The sequence below is a fragment of the Salmo salar genome, chromosome ssa03, assembly GCF_905237065.1.
Source record: "Salmo salar chromosome ssa03, Ssal_v3.1, whole genome shotgun sequence".
NCBI classification, from domain to species: domain Eukaryota; kingdom Metazoa; phylum Chordata; class Actinopteri; order Salmoniformes; family Salmonidae; genus Salmo; species Salmo salar.
Window position 1 is genome coordinate 72,763,497 of NC_059444.1, and position 12,620 is coordinate 72,776,116.

The 12,620-nt window shown below is 41.3% G+C and overlaps 1 pseudogene; it reads right to left on the reverse strand.

Moving 5' to 3' along the window:
- Positions 1-1,201: 1,201 nt before the first annotated feature.
- LOC106593872 (RUS family member 1-like) lies at positions 1,202-12,033 on the reverse strand (annotated as a pseudogene).
- Between the last annotated feature and the right edge of the window lie 587 nt (positions 12,034-12,620).

Below are 12,620 nucleotides of genomic sequence, written 5' to 3' on the forward strand. Positions count from 1 at the left end.
GGTACATATGATTAAAATAGCTAGAAATGCATTTGTCTTCATGTCCTTTGTAATCAAGATTAAGTAAGGTCTGATCACCGATGAGACAGCCTTTTAAAAAACGTAAAAACAAACAAACAAATGAGAAGGGAAGTGTGGTGGTACAGGAAGGCTGGCAGTGTGGTGCCAGGACAACCTCTCCCTCAACAAGACAAAATTAGATGATAGTGGACTACATGAAACAGAGGGCTGAGCACACCCCCATTCATATCTAGTGGAGCAGGTCGAGAGCTTCAAGTTCTTCGTTGTACACATCACTAAGGACCTATCACGGTCCAAACACATCACAGTTGTGAAGAGGGCATGATAATGCCTCTCCCCCCTCAGGAGGCTTGGCATGGGCGCTCAGATCTTTAAAAAGTTCTACAGCTGCACCATTGAGAGCATCTTGACTAGTTGCATCAGCTCTTGGTATGGGAACAGAGGGTAGTGTGTACAGCCCAGTACATCACTGGGGCCACGCTCCCTGCTATACAGAACCTCTACACCAGATGGTGTAAGAAGGCAGCCTTAAAAATGGTCAAAGACTTCAGCCACCCAAGTCATAGACTTCTCTCTGCTACCGCGCGGCAAGCATGACTGGAACGACAAGTCTGGGACCAAAATGTTCCTTAACAGCTTCTACCCCCAAACCATAACACTGCTGAATAGCTAATCAAATTGCTACCCCAACCATTTACATTGACCCCCCCCTTTTTTGCACTGGCTCTATGCACTCACTGGACTCTACACTGACACTCCAACACACACACTGCTGCAACTCTTTATGATTATCCTTATTGCCTAGTCATTTTTACCCCTACATATTATCTCAACTACCTCGTACCCTACACTGACTCGGTACTGTTACTCCTTGTATAGAGCCTGGTTGTTGTTATTTTGTTACCATTTCCCTTCTTATTTTCTTACCTTTTAACTGCATTGTTGGTTAAGGGCTCGTAAGTAAGCATTTCACGGTAAACCCTACATCTGTTGAATTCAGCACTTGACAAATACAATTTGATTTCAAAATAAAGCAAATTGCTTTTAGGGATAACCTTATCATTAATCAATCATCTATGCATGATGTTTCGGCTGATTGAATTGATGCAGGTGGTACATAAATTCCTGACCCACAGTGATGTCTCTGCTAACAATCTTGAAACAGTACACCAGCCAAACATTGAATTAAAGTGTTTTTCAACAAAATGATCACACCTTAGAAAACCAAAATAACCTACTCCCCAAAAATATGGCAACATGACAGAGCGCTCATCCAATAAATTATTCAGGTTTCCATGGCATGATGATCTTCAGAGGATGGTTCACTGTTGGGGTTACCGTCCGGGTTACTGATGGTGTTGGGGTTACCGTCCGGGTTACTGATGGTGTTGGGGTTACCGTCCGGGTTACTGATGGTGTTGGGGTTACCGTCCGGGTTACTGATGGTGTTGGGGTTACCGTCCGGGTTACTGATGGTGTTGGGGTTACCGTCCGGGTTACTGATGGTGTTGGGGTTACCGTCCGGGTTACTGATGGTGTTGGGGTTACCGTCCGGGTTACTGATGGTGTTGGGGTTACCGTCCGGGTTACTGATGGTGTTGGGGTTACCGTCCGGGTTACTGATGGTGTTGGGGTTACCGTCCGGGTTACTGATGGTGTTGGGGTTACCGTCCGGGTTACTGATGGTGTTGGGGTTACCGTCCGTGCGACCGTCGGGGTTAGCGTCAGTGTTGATGTTACTCTCTGTGTTGCTTCTTAAAAAGGAGACCCTTGTAACTGTGCTCTTTCCAGCTGTTTCCTTTCCAGATTCAATGCCAACCATGCCTGTAATAACAAATGCACACAAACACAATATGACCAACAAATTGCAACATAACATAAGGTAATTACAATCAAATGTAGAACAGTTAACACGCTATGTAATACACTAAGTATTCACCTAATTCAAAAGATATGTTGAGACCAAGTTATTCTCAAACCTCTTTCGAAAAGTCTGAAGAGGTAAAACTGTAGCTAGTGAACTGAAGGGATAGCTGGGAACAACACAAACTCAACCTTGGCTGGGAACCATACCATTCTACCTATTCTGCCGAAGCAAGAATTTGGTCCCTCAAGCATCAACTCAGTGTGTGATATATACTATAGCAGGGTTTTGTCTGGATCAAAAGGTCCTTAGGGGCATTTTTAAAGGCCACATCTTGGCAGTGTAGATACATTTTTGCATATAAAGCAATTTCCTGCAATCCAAAGAATTTAGCCATGGCTAATGCAGTGCTCTTTTGCTCAAACAAAATCAATACTGCCAAATTAATTGTTTTTGGCATTTTCAATTCTCCCAGTAGTTCAAAAAATATATAAACTCTGCAAAAAAAGAAACGTCCTCACTATCAACTGAGTTTATTTTCAGCAAACTTAACATGTGTAAATATTTGTATGAACATAACAACATTCAACAACTGAGGCAAACTGAACAAGTTCCACAGACATGTGATTAACAGAAATGGAATAATGTTTCCCTGAATAAAGGGGGGAGGGGTCAAAAATCAAAAGTAACAGTCAGCATCTGGTGCGGCCACCAGCTGCATTAAGTACTGCAGTGCACCTCCTCCTCATCGACTACACCAGATTTGCCAGTTCTTGCTGTGAGATGTTACCTCACTCTTCCACCAAGACACCTGCAAGTTCCCGGACATTTCTGGGGGGAATGGCCCTAGCCCTCACTCTCCGATCCAACAGGTCCAAGACGTGCTCAATGGGTTTGAGATCCGGGCTCTTTGCTGGCCATGGCAGAACACTGACATTCCTGTCTTACAGGAAATCAGCCATACTGTTCGTTCTGTGCGTGGTGGCATTGTCATGCTGGAGGGTCATGTCAGGATGAGCCTGCAGGAAGGGTACCACATGAGGGAGGAGGATGTCTTCCCTGTAACGCACAGTGCTGAGATCGCCTGCAATGACAACAAGCTCAGTCCGATGATACTGTGACACACCGCCCCAGACCATGACGGACCCTCCACCTCCAAATCGATCCCACTCCAGAGTACAGGCCTCGGTGTAACGCTCATTCCTTCGACGATAAACACAAATCTGACCATCACCCCTGGTGAGACAAAACCGCGACTCGTCAGTGAAGAGCACTTTTAGCCAGTCCAGTCTGGTCCAGCGACGGTGGGTTTGTGCCCATAGGCGACGTTGTTGCCGGTGATGTCTGGTGAGGACCTGCCTTACAACAGGCCTACAAGCCCTCAGTCCAGGCTCTCTCAGGCTATTGCGGACAGTCTGAGCACTGATGGAGGGACTGTGTGTTCCTGGTGTAACTCAGGCAGTTGTTGTTGCCATCCTGTACCTGTCCCGCAGGTGTGATGTTCGGATGTACCGGTCCTGTGCAGGTGTTGTTACACGTGGTCTGCCACTGCGAGGACGATCAGCTGTCTGGCATGTCTCCCTGTTGCGCTGTCTTAGGCGTCTCACAGTACGGACATTGCAATTTATTGCCCTGGCCACATCTGCAGTCCTCATGCCTCCTTGCAGCATGCCTAAGGCACGTTCACGCAGATGAGCAGGGACCCTGGGCATCTTTCTTTTGGTGTTTTTCAGAGTCAGTAGAAAGGCCTCTTTAGTGTCCTAAGTTTTCATAACTGTGACCTTAATTGCCTACCGTCTGTAAGCTGTTAGTGTCTTAACGACCGTTCCACAGGTGCATGTTCATTAATTGTTTATGGCTCATTGAACAAGCATGGGAAACAGTGTTTAAACCCTTTACAATGAAGATCTGTGAAGTTATTTTGATTTTTACGAATTATCTTTGAAAGACATTGTCCTGAAAAGGGGATGTTTTTTTGTTGTTGCTGAGTTTACATCAATATTCTCAGTGCCACCTCGTTGGTTAATAGAATGTTTAAATACTCTGAGGCACCTTGTTGATAAAATGCCTCAATATCCGTGGAATCTTTTCCTTCCCTGGTGAATATTGCAGAAATTATAAAATGAGCTTGGCGCACACATTATGCAGCGCAATAAGAGAAAATGTAACTACTGGAAATATATAGGTTTGACACAGAGAATGATAGAGTCCTCTATCATAGAGTGTTCGAGTCATGTCCAACCGGGTCATCAGGAGGGATCAGCCAATAGTGAAGAAGAAAATTGACTACTTCAAAATGGAGATTGCCTCAATGACGCTGCTCATATACTCTACGATGGCACATATAAAATATGAAACTTCTATCTATCTTTATGGTTTGATAAGGTGACATGTAAAGGGGCCTTAGCTCCCTTTTTAAAAAGGCATGTGTAGATTTTCCATTTGTATTTCGTGATTTTGGACATTCTTTGGTCGAGTCATGCATCCTTGTCAGTTGTCGGCCTAAGTAAGTAATTTTGTGTAGGCCTATGCTTTTTATTTCAATGCATGTTTATGATTTATGCGGCATAGTTTGCATTCGTGGCCAGCTGTTTTATGCACTAGATACTCACATTTATTTAACCTTTCTTTAACTAGGTAAGTTCAAGTTTACTTGCTGTTCCACAAGTAAATGAGTCAATTTATGAAGTTGAGTAGTGGTTGACATTTTACACACCATTCCACAGACCTTTAATTAAACCCAATATTGAGGTGATAATTAATTTCTGGGATCATTTTTATTGGTTTTCGCTGTTCTCCAAATAGCATTTAAACTGTGGAGAAATGAGGTAAATGAGCTTCAACTTCCAAACAATTCCTTGGAAGAGGGGCATACCCTGGGTTTAGCTGAACGGACGCCACTGACAACATCCCAACATACACGGTGGGAGTAAACAGCTACTGACTGAGCATACCTTGTTACACTGAGCTTACCTTTGAGGAATGGCTGAAAAATTTGGTCCATAAGTTTATGACTCTCATGCACCAGCTCCCAATGATCTTGAGGGAAAGGAAAAAGGGATAACATAGAGGAAAAAGGGATAACATAGAGGAAAAAGGGATAACATAGAGGAAAAAGGGATAACATAGAGGAAAAAGGGATAACATAGAGGAAAAAGGGATAACATAGAGGAAAAAGAGATAACATAGTGGAAAAAGGGATAACATAGAGGAAAAAGGGATAACATAGAGGAAAAAGGGATAACATAGAGGAAAAAGGGATAACATAGAGGAAAAAGGGATAACATAGAGGAAAAAGGGATAACATAGAGGAAAAAGGGATAACATAGAGGAAAAAGGGATAACATAGTGGAAAAAGGGATAACATAGAGGAAAAAGGGATAACATAGAGGAAAAAGGGATAACATAGAGGAAAAAGGGATAACATAGAGGAAAAAGAGATAACATAGTGGAAAAAGGGATAACATAGAGGAAAAAGGGATAACATAGAGGAAAAAGGGATAACATAGAGGAAAAAGGGATAACATAGAGGAAAAAGGGATAACATAGAGGAAAAAGGGATAACATAGAGGAAAAAGGGATAACATAGAGGAAAAAGAGATAACATAGTGGAAAAAGGGATAACATAGAGGAAAAAGGGATAACATAGAGGAAAAAGGGATAACATAGAGGAAAAAGGGATAACATAGAGGAAAAAGGGATAACATAGAGGAAAAAGGGATAACAGAGTTATAACACAGCATTGACAGACATTGGTTTAAACTGTCATGTAAAGATGATCATTAAAGGCTCACTGTTGCTGTGTGACATTGAGAGTTGTTTGAGAGCCCCCTCTAGTGGCGAGACAGGGTGTAACACCGTGCAGAGGCACTGCTTGGCACACAGCCCTGATCTCATCACATACAGATGCATCTGGTCCCAAACAAACACACACCGAGCCTAAGGGAGAGAAATAGCACATTCAATAACACTCACATGACATACAACATCTATTAAAATGACATTATGTAATGTACATCCATCTAGAAACAACCCGCGTGACAACTGAGTACAGCAGTTGGTGGGGGATTACTGAAAGATGTTATACACACCACGTTTGACTCCAATAAGGAAGGGCTTGTGGTTGTTTTTCATGGCCAAATTAAGGTCCTCTGACCTACAAAATTAAAGAAATTATATCATTGAGCATGAACATCCAAATCTGAGCACACTTCACTTTCACACCAAACAGGCAGACACCAACTTACGTATAAACAAGTTCCCCTAGCCTCACTCCCAGTTTGATTGGCACTGTCCTCCTGAACTCTAAAAAAATAAACAGCAGAAAAGTATGTTAAAGCCATTGATAGTTGATAGCCATAATGATCAACAAGCCATTTCATTGTTTATTATTCACTGAATGTCAGCCATACCCAAGAATACAGGCTCTTTATGATTGGCCTCTAGTGGAGCGAGGACCCGTCCATCTCTAAGGTATTGGTGGCGCACAATAGCAAGCCGAGCTTCGTTGAGTGTCTCCATGACAACCGAACGCACTGCTTTGTAATTTGCAAAAAGGTGGAGGATGGTGAAAAGGAAGAAGAGGATGAACGTCAGCCTGAGGAGATGAGAAGGGATGGAAAACAGATCAATCTCCATCGAATAACCAATATGTTAGCTATATAGAGCTGTCATGTCCTATCTCATACAGTGGCAGTGTAAGCAGTGCAATAGAGGACTCACAGTGGATTGTCAGTGACGAGGAATAAGGATCAGACTGACCAGCAGTCCAGCCAGATTCACTAAAGTCTCCTGTAAAGAACACATGAATTACAATAAGATCCTCATCTTAAAGCAGCCGTACAAGACAGGACAGTAAAAGCCATGGGTTAGTTACAGTATCTTACAGTATCATCAAGTAGAGAAATATGTATGGAGCACCTGGCTGCCATCTTTGTGAGAGATGTCCGCCATGTTGTCTCGGCGAGCTTGGTAAAGAGTCAAAGCAGCTCTGGTGGCCCCACCTGCAACCCTGACAATGGACTGACAAACACAGAGAGAGAGAGATATCGAACAGTGTACATTTAGCAGACGCTCTGCAAGTAAAACCTTCAAAATAGCTGGTTGCTATCTGCAAAATCAATGCTAGTGACAATATGGTATTCCGATTTACTTTGAATATTCCAGCAGAGCACACAATTAGAGTGAAGCATGTTGGGAAGTTAGGAGCCAGTATTTCCATGAACATGGCGATATCATTGAGAACATCAGCAACAAGCCTAAGGAAAACAGCACAAGCATTGACATACCCAATAATTCCATAACACACAATGAACACACTCACTTTATTGATGCTTGACATCCCTACCTTCATTTTTTGGCCTCAGAGTCCAGTTTATTCCTAAAACACAGAGAAAGACAACATTTGAAAAATAATATTGAAAATTACTAATAGTACATTACAAAACAAATCAAAACTCACCCTTTAAGCCAGGCAAATAGGATTCTTCCCAGCATGCCTGTGCCATCTAAAATGTAGATAGTTTATTTTATAAAACCCCTTAACAGGAAAGAAGACAATGGTCTTATCACAGTCATTAACACTAACCTCGTAACAACCAGGTAATTGTTGCATCAGCAACTGTTGCCTCTTGGTTTCCAACACCAACACCCCTTAAAGAGGCCTGGGTGGCAAGAGTACCTGAAAGACAACTGGAGAAGGCCTGTGTGTGTGTGTGTGTGTGTGTGTGTGTGTGTGTGTGTGTGTGTGTGTGTGTGTGTGTATCAGAGAGAGAGAAAGGGAGAGGGAGAGAGTGCAACAGAGTGTTAAAATGTACATAATAAATTTGACATTTCAAAATAATGGCACACATATCCACAAAACAACAACATCCTCTGTCTTTCTCACACAGACCTACCTGAAGAGTATCGAAAAATTGATACGGCAGGTAATCGCCACTCTCTGGATACCCCTGAGGCAAGAAGACACTCTAACAAGAGCAGATGAGATATGAGAGAGGGGGGTTCTATATTTCTCAGTGTTTTAGAATTAGTTGCTTACTAGGCTATATATCGATGTGTACCCGATGCCTCCCCTCATCTCTGATTCTCCCTTGGGCACGCAATATCAAGTGTGCTTATAGGCTATTTAGTGTAGTCTCAATCAAATGATCCATAGCCTATGTGTGCATACTAGGAGAAGCACAGAGCAAAGTTATATTTCTAAGATAGCTGTTGGGATGGGGTACATAAAACTACACACTGCAATGGATGTTCCAACCCTGAGCCCCAGCCTGCTCTGCTCTTGCTGACCAATGCCTAACCAATGGCTGTGCTGTGTAGGTCCTACGGTGGTAGTTCAGGAGAGTCAAAGGCTTCTTCGGATTATTTTTATGATTGTGCGCCGACTAGCCTTTGTTCTGTTTAGGTTAAGAAGGAGATGGTGAATATGAGAAGGAGCTATAGGAGGACAGACTCATTGTAATGGCTGGAATGGAATAAATTGAACCTATCAAACACATGGAAACCAAGTTTGACTCCGTTCCATCAATTACATTCCAGCTATTACAATGAGCGCGTCCTACTATAGCTCCTCCCACCAGCCTCCACTGGTGTGAACAAGCATTACAACTTTTATGGTAACAATAACACCCTACATTCACCTTTTATGGTGACAATAACACCCTCCATTCACCTTTTATGGTAACAATAACACCCTCCATTCACCTTTTATGGTGACAATAACACCCTACATTCACCTTTTATGGTGACAATAACACCCTCCATTCACCTTTTATGGTAACAATAACACCCTCCATTCACCTTTTATGGTGACAATAACACCCTCCATTCACCTTTTATGGTGACAATAACACCCTCCATTCACCTTTTATGGTAACAATAACACCCTCCATTCACCTTTTATGGTGACAATAACACCCTCCATTCACCTTTTATGGTGACAATAACACCCTCCATTCACCTTTTATGGCAACAATAACACCCTCCATTCACCTTTTATGGTGACAATAACACCCTCCATTCACCTTTTATGGTGACAATAACACTCTCCATTCACCTTTTATGGTGACAATAACACCCTTTATTTGCTGTATAATTTGGAACTACTGGCATTAGGCCTCGGCATGCAAATATTTAGTTTATCAACAGATTATTGGGTTTCTATGCCCTGCCTTGGTATAGGCTCTGAGATTAAATAGGCAATGATGTCGCGCTCCTATCACACAGCAATACTGTAGCCTACACATACTGTGAAATATTTTACCTAAACTACTGCCCTATTTAATGTGTTAGCAGTCATTTATGCTGTTTATCTGGAAAATAACTGGCAGTTTCTGAACGAGAAAACAATGGCACATTTTCGTGGCCCTGTCAGCAGAACATTTTCATTCGACAATGTTTTAAATAGACTTTATCCCCAACCTAAATGATGGACAACCCTAAATTCTGAAACATAGTAGGGCAGGCCACACAAAAATACAATTACAGTACTTACAGTACATTTCTATTTCTCCTGTGTTTTTGTTTTACTTGACTTTTTAATTTATGCTTTATAGTACTACTGATATTTATTACTGCTAGAAAAGCATTTCACAGTAGGCTACTTATGCACATGAGAATACAAATTGAAACGCCATACATAGGCCTACTTCAATGTAAAAGATCAGCTGTTAAATTCGACTGTATTATAAACCGCGCTGCCTATGATTTTGCAAAACTTGAAATACATATAGCCTATCTATTTACTAGGCTACTAGGTCCAATTAAATGAGAGATGTGGATAGTAATTTGTTCTATGGCTCATTTGAGAATATGAACCAATCACGGCCAGAAAAAGTGAGGAATATAGCCTGCAAATATATTACCTAAAAAAGGGCGAAAAGATTTCTATGTCTAATTATAAGATTTCTATGTCTAATTATTTTCGATTCTAAATATAAAACACATAGATTTTCATTCTTCTCACTAATGGTAAATGGTTGCATACTTGTTCATATGTTTTCCTGTTTTTAGTTTTTTTATTAAGCTTTTCATCATATCCCCCATTTGCACAAAATACTTACTTGCAGTGGCGACCCGTCATTCAGGGCAGGTGGGGCTGAGCCCCACCTGTTTTGAGCAACAACAACAACAAAAAAGTCGACAATCTACTGGCAAATCCTTTTTCATCCTTGTCATATGAAGAGAAATTATAGATAAAACGTATCGGTGCTCATCGGCCATTGGACATAAAGATTACACAACAAGTTGAAAATCGCAAATTCACCAATGAGTTGTTTGGAAGGAATCAGTGGCTAACTGCAAGCACTGCAAAGCAACCACTAACATTAGCCTTCTATTCAATGGAGTGGATGTGTGATTTTTTCCCGAGTTCCCACCAGAAATCCAGAGAATGGCAGACTTTGATGACAAAGTTTGTTGACAAAATGTGCCCCCAAAGGACCGCCGTGCCACCTTCACAAGGTGAGTCCAAAAATGTCTTGTATGCTGCTGCATAAATGATGTAATATGCAAGGGAGATATATACACTGTAGCTAAGAAAGTAATACTAAGTGTATGTTGTGTAGTATGCTGTTAGTAGCCCATGTCGTTCGTGGCCGGTGTGTGCTTGTTTGCCAACTTTTCTTTCACAGCTTTGACAGTGCTACTGATAGTAGTGGTGGTGCCTGGGTTGCACATGCAAATTCAGCACACACAACATTCTACAATAGAATTCTGTTAATTGACATGTCAAATCGAATAGTGTTATGACGTGTATCTTTTTTGACACGCAAGGACCCAAACGGCGTTCAATGTGCCTCAACCTAATAATTTGGTCAATTTCACCTCTTAATTTTGCCTACTGTTCTAACTTGGTGGTGCACATGTAGCTTTTAACCTGTTTTAGAGAAATGTAATTATTGAATATTGCAAGAGCTTTCACTGTCTGGTTTAAATGTCCCCTTTATTTATCCTACGGCTCTGACTTGTTATACAGGGAGTACACTGTAAGAACGGCCCATGTTCTGAATTCTGTCACTGTACATTTCAAAAGTGCTGAACAAATAGTTATATTAGCTACGTCCGTCGTCGCTCATTAATGTCTTAATCGAAATTACGGATTGCCTCTTATCTGCTCGTCGTCCCCTTATGCAATAGTTTGTACATCTCAATTGTCAGTAGAAACCACATTTGTTTAAGCAAGTCAGCCATATCAGGTATGTTTTAAAAAAATAATAAATGAGGCTGAATGGTCTGTTTCGCTGCCAGACAAGGTTCTGCTGATAGGCAGGTGTAGCAGTGGTAAGGTGTTGGGACTGCTGTTGGGACTCTGCTGTTGTGATAGCTTTATGTAGGCCCTGACAGTTTGTGGGCACCGTTTGTCGCCGTTATAGTGCAATTAATGTATTGTTTAGTGTTGTGTTGTGTAGTGTAGTGGCTTTGCTGGCATGCATCCCACATTTTTGTTTTTGCCCCACCAAGATTTACATGCTAAAATCGCCACTGCTTACTTGCAATACAATATTTCAACCACTAGCAGATGTGCATACACATGGTCTAACGTTTGTGGAGAGGTGAGCACATTCTCACAGTCAAGCTAAACTTTTTTAAATGCCAACTTTTGCGTGAAAAGTGGCGCAAGCACATTTTGGGGTATTATTTTGTACTTATGAAAGGTTTATAAAATAGGCCCCTGGTCTGTCCCAAGAAGTGAGGGTAAACGGTAGGCATGTTCCATGCTATCCACTTTATGTTTAATTATTATTTTGGGTATAGATGAGGATCACTTGTTTTTTTTCAAGCGTTCAGGGAGGGTTTAGGTAAAATATATTTTGCTGAAGAGAGGGCCAACCGTTTTCATTTCAGAGATGTCCGATTTTCTCCATGTAATGATTATTCTAAATAATGTTCACTCCCTTAGCAGTTATGAGACTATATTCAGTGAGCCTTTATCAAAATTCATTATAATGTAAAAAATTGCCCCCTTCTCTTTCTCTCTCCATCCTTCAACTGATATTTCCATGACTCGAGGGAGCCATATCTCTCCGTTGCCACCACTGGCATTTTCTCTTTCTCAATTTAATGAAACACCACCTGCATGGTTAGACAGATGTTTGTAAATAATATATTTAGTTATGAATCTTATGCAATAGTACTTTCTGTTGCATGTCTTCACTTACCAAAGCTTTACTTCCATATTTTCAGAATCCACGTCAGCTGTACAAATTCTGTATTTTCTATTGGCTAAGTACTGAAACTGTCCCTGCAGTTTAGACCAATCCCGCGAGTGCTTTGAGACAGCTTGATCCAGAAGTCACAGATCATTTTCCACAGACATGTGCATTTTGCTTGTTTGTAGTATTTGTGTGTGTGTGTCTGTGTGTGTCAAATAAATCAATAAAATTGCATTTGTCACATGTTTTGTAAAAAACAGGTGTAGACTAACAGTGAAATGATTACTTACCGGTAATTTTCCAACAATGCAGAGTTAAAGATACAGAAATGGAAAAGTAAAATAAAGAAATTATAACAATAACGAGTAAATATAACATGGCTATATACAGGAAGTACCAGTACTGAGTCGATGTGCAGGGGCACAAGGTAATTGAGGTAGCTACAGAATGTACATATAGGTAGGTGTAAAGTGACTAGGCAACATGATAGATAATAGACAATAGCAGCAGTGTGTGTGAGTGTGTGTGGGAATGTGTGGCGTCAGAATGCATGTGTGCGAGTGTTATGTGTGTCTATGCTT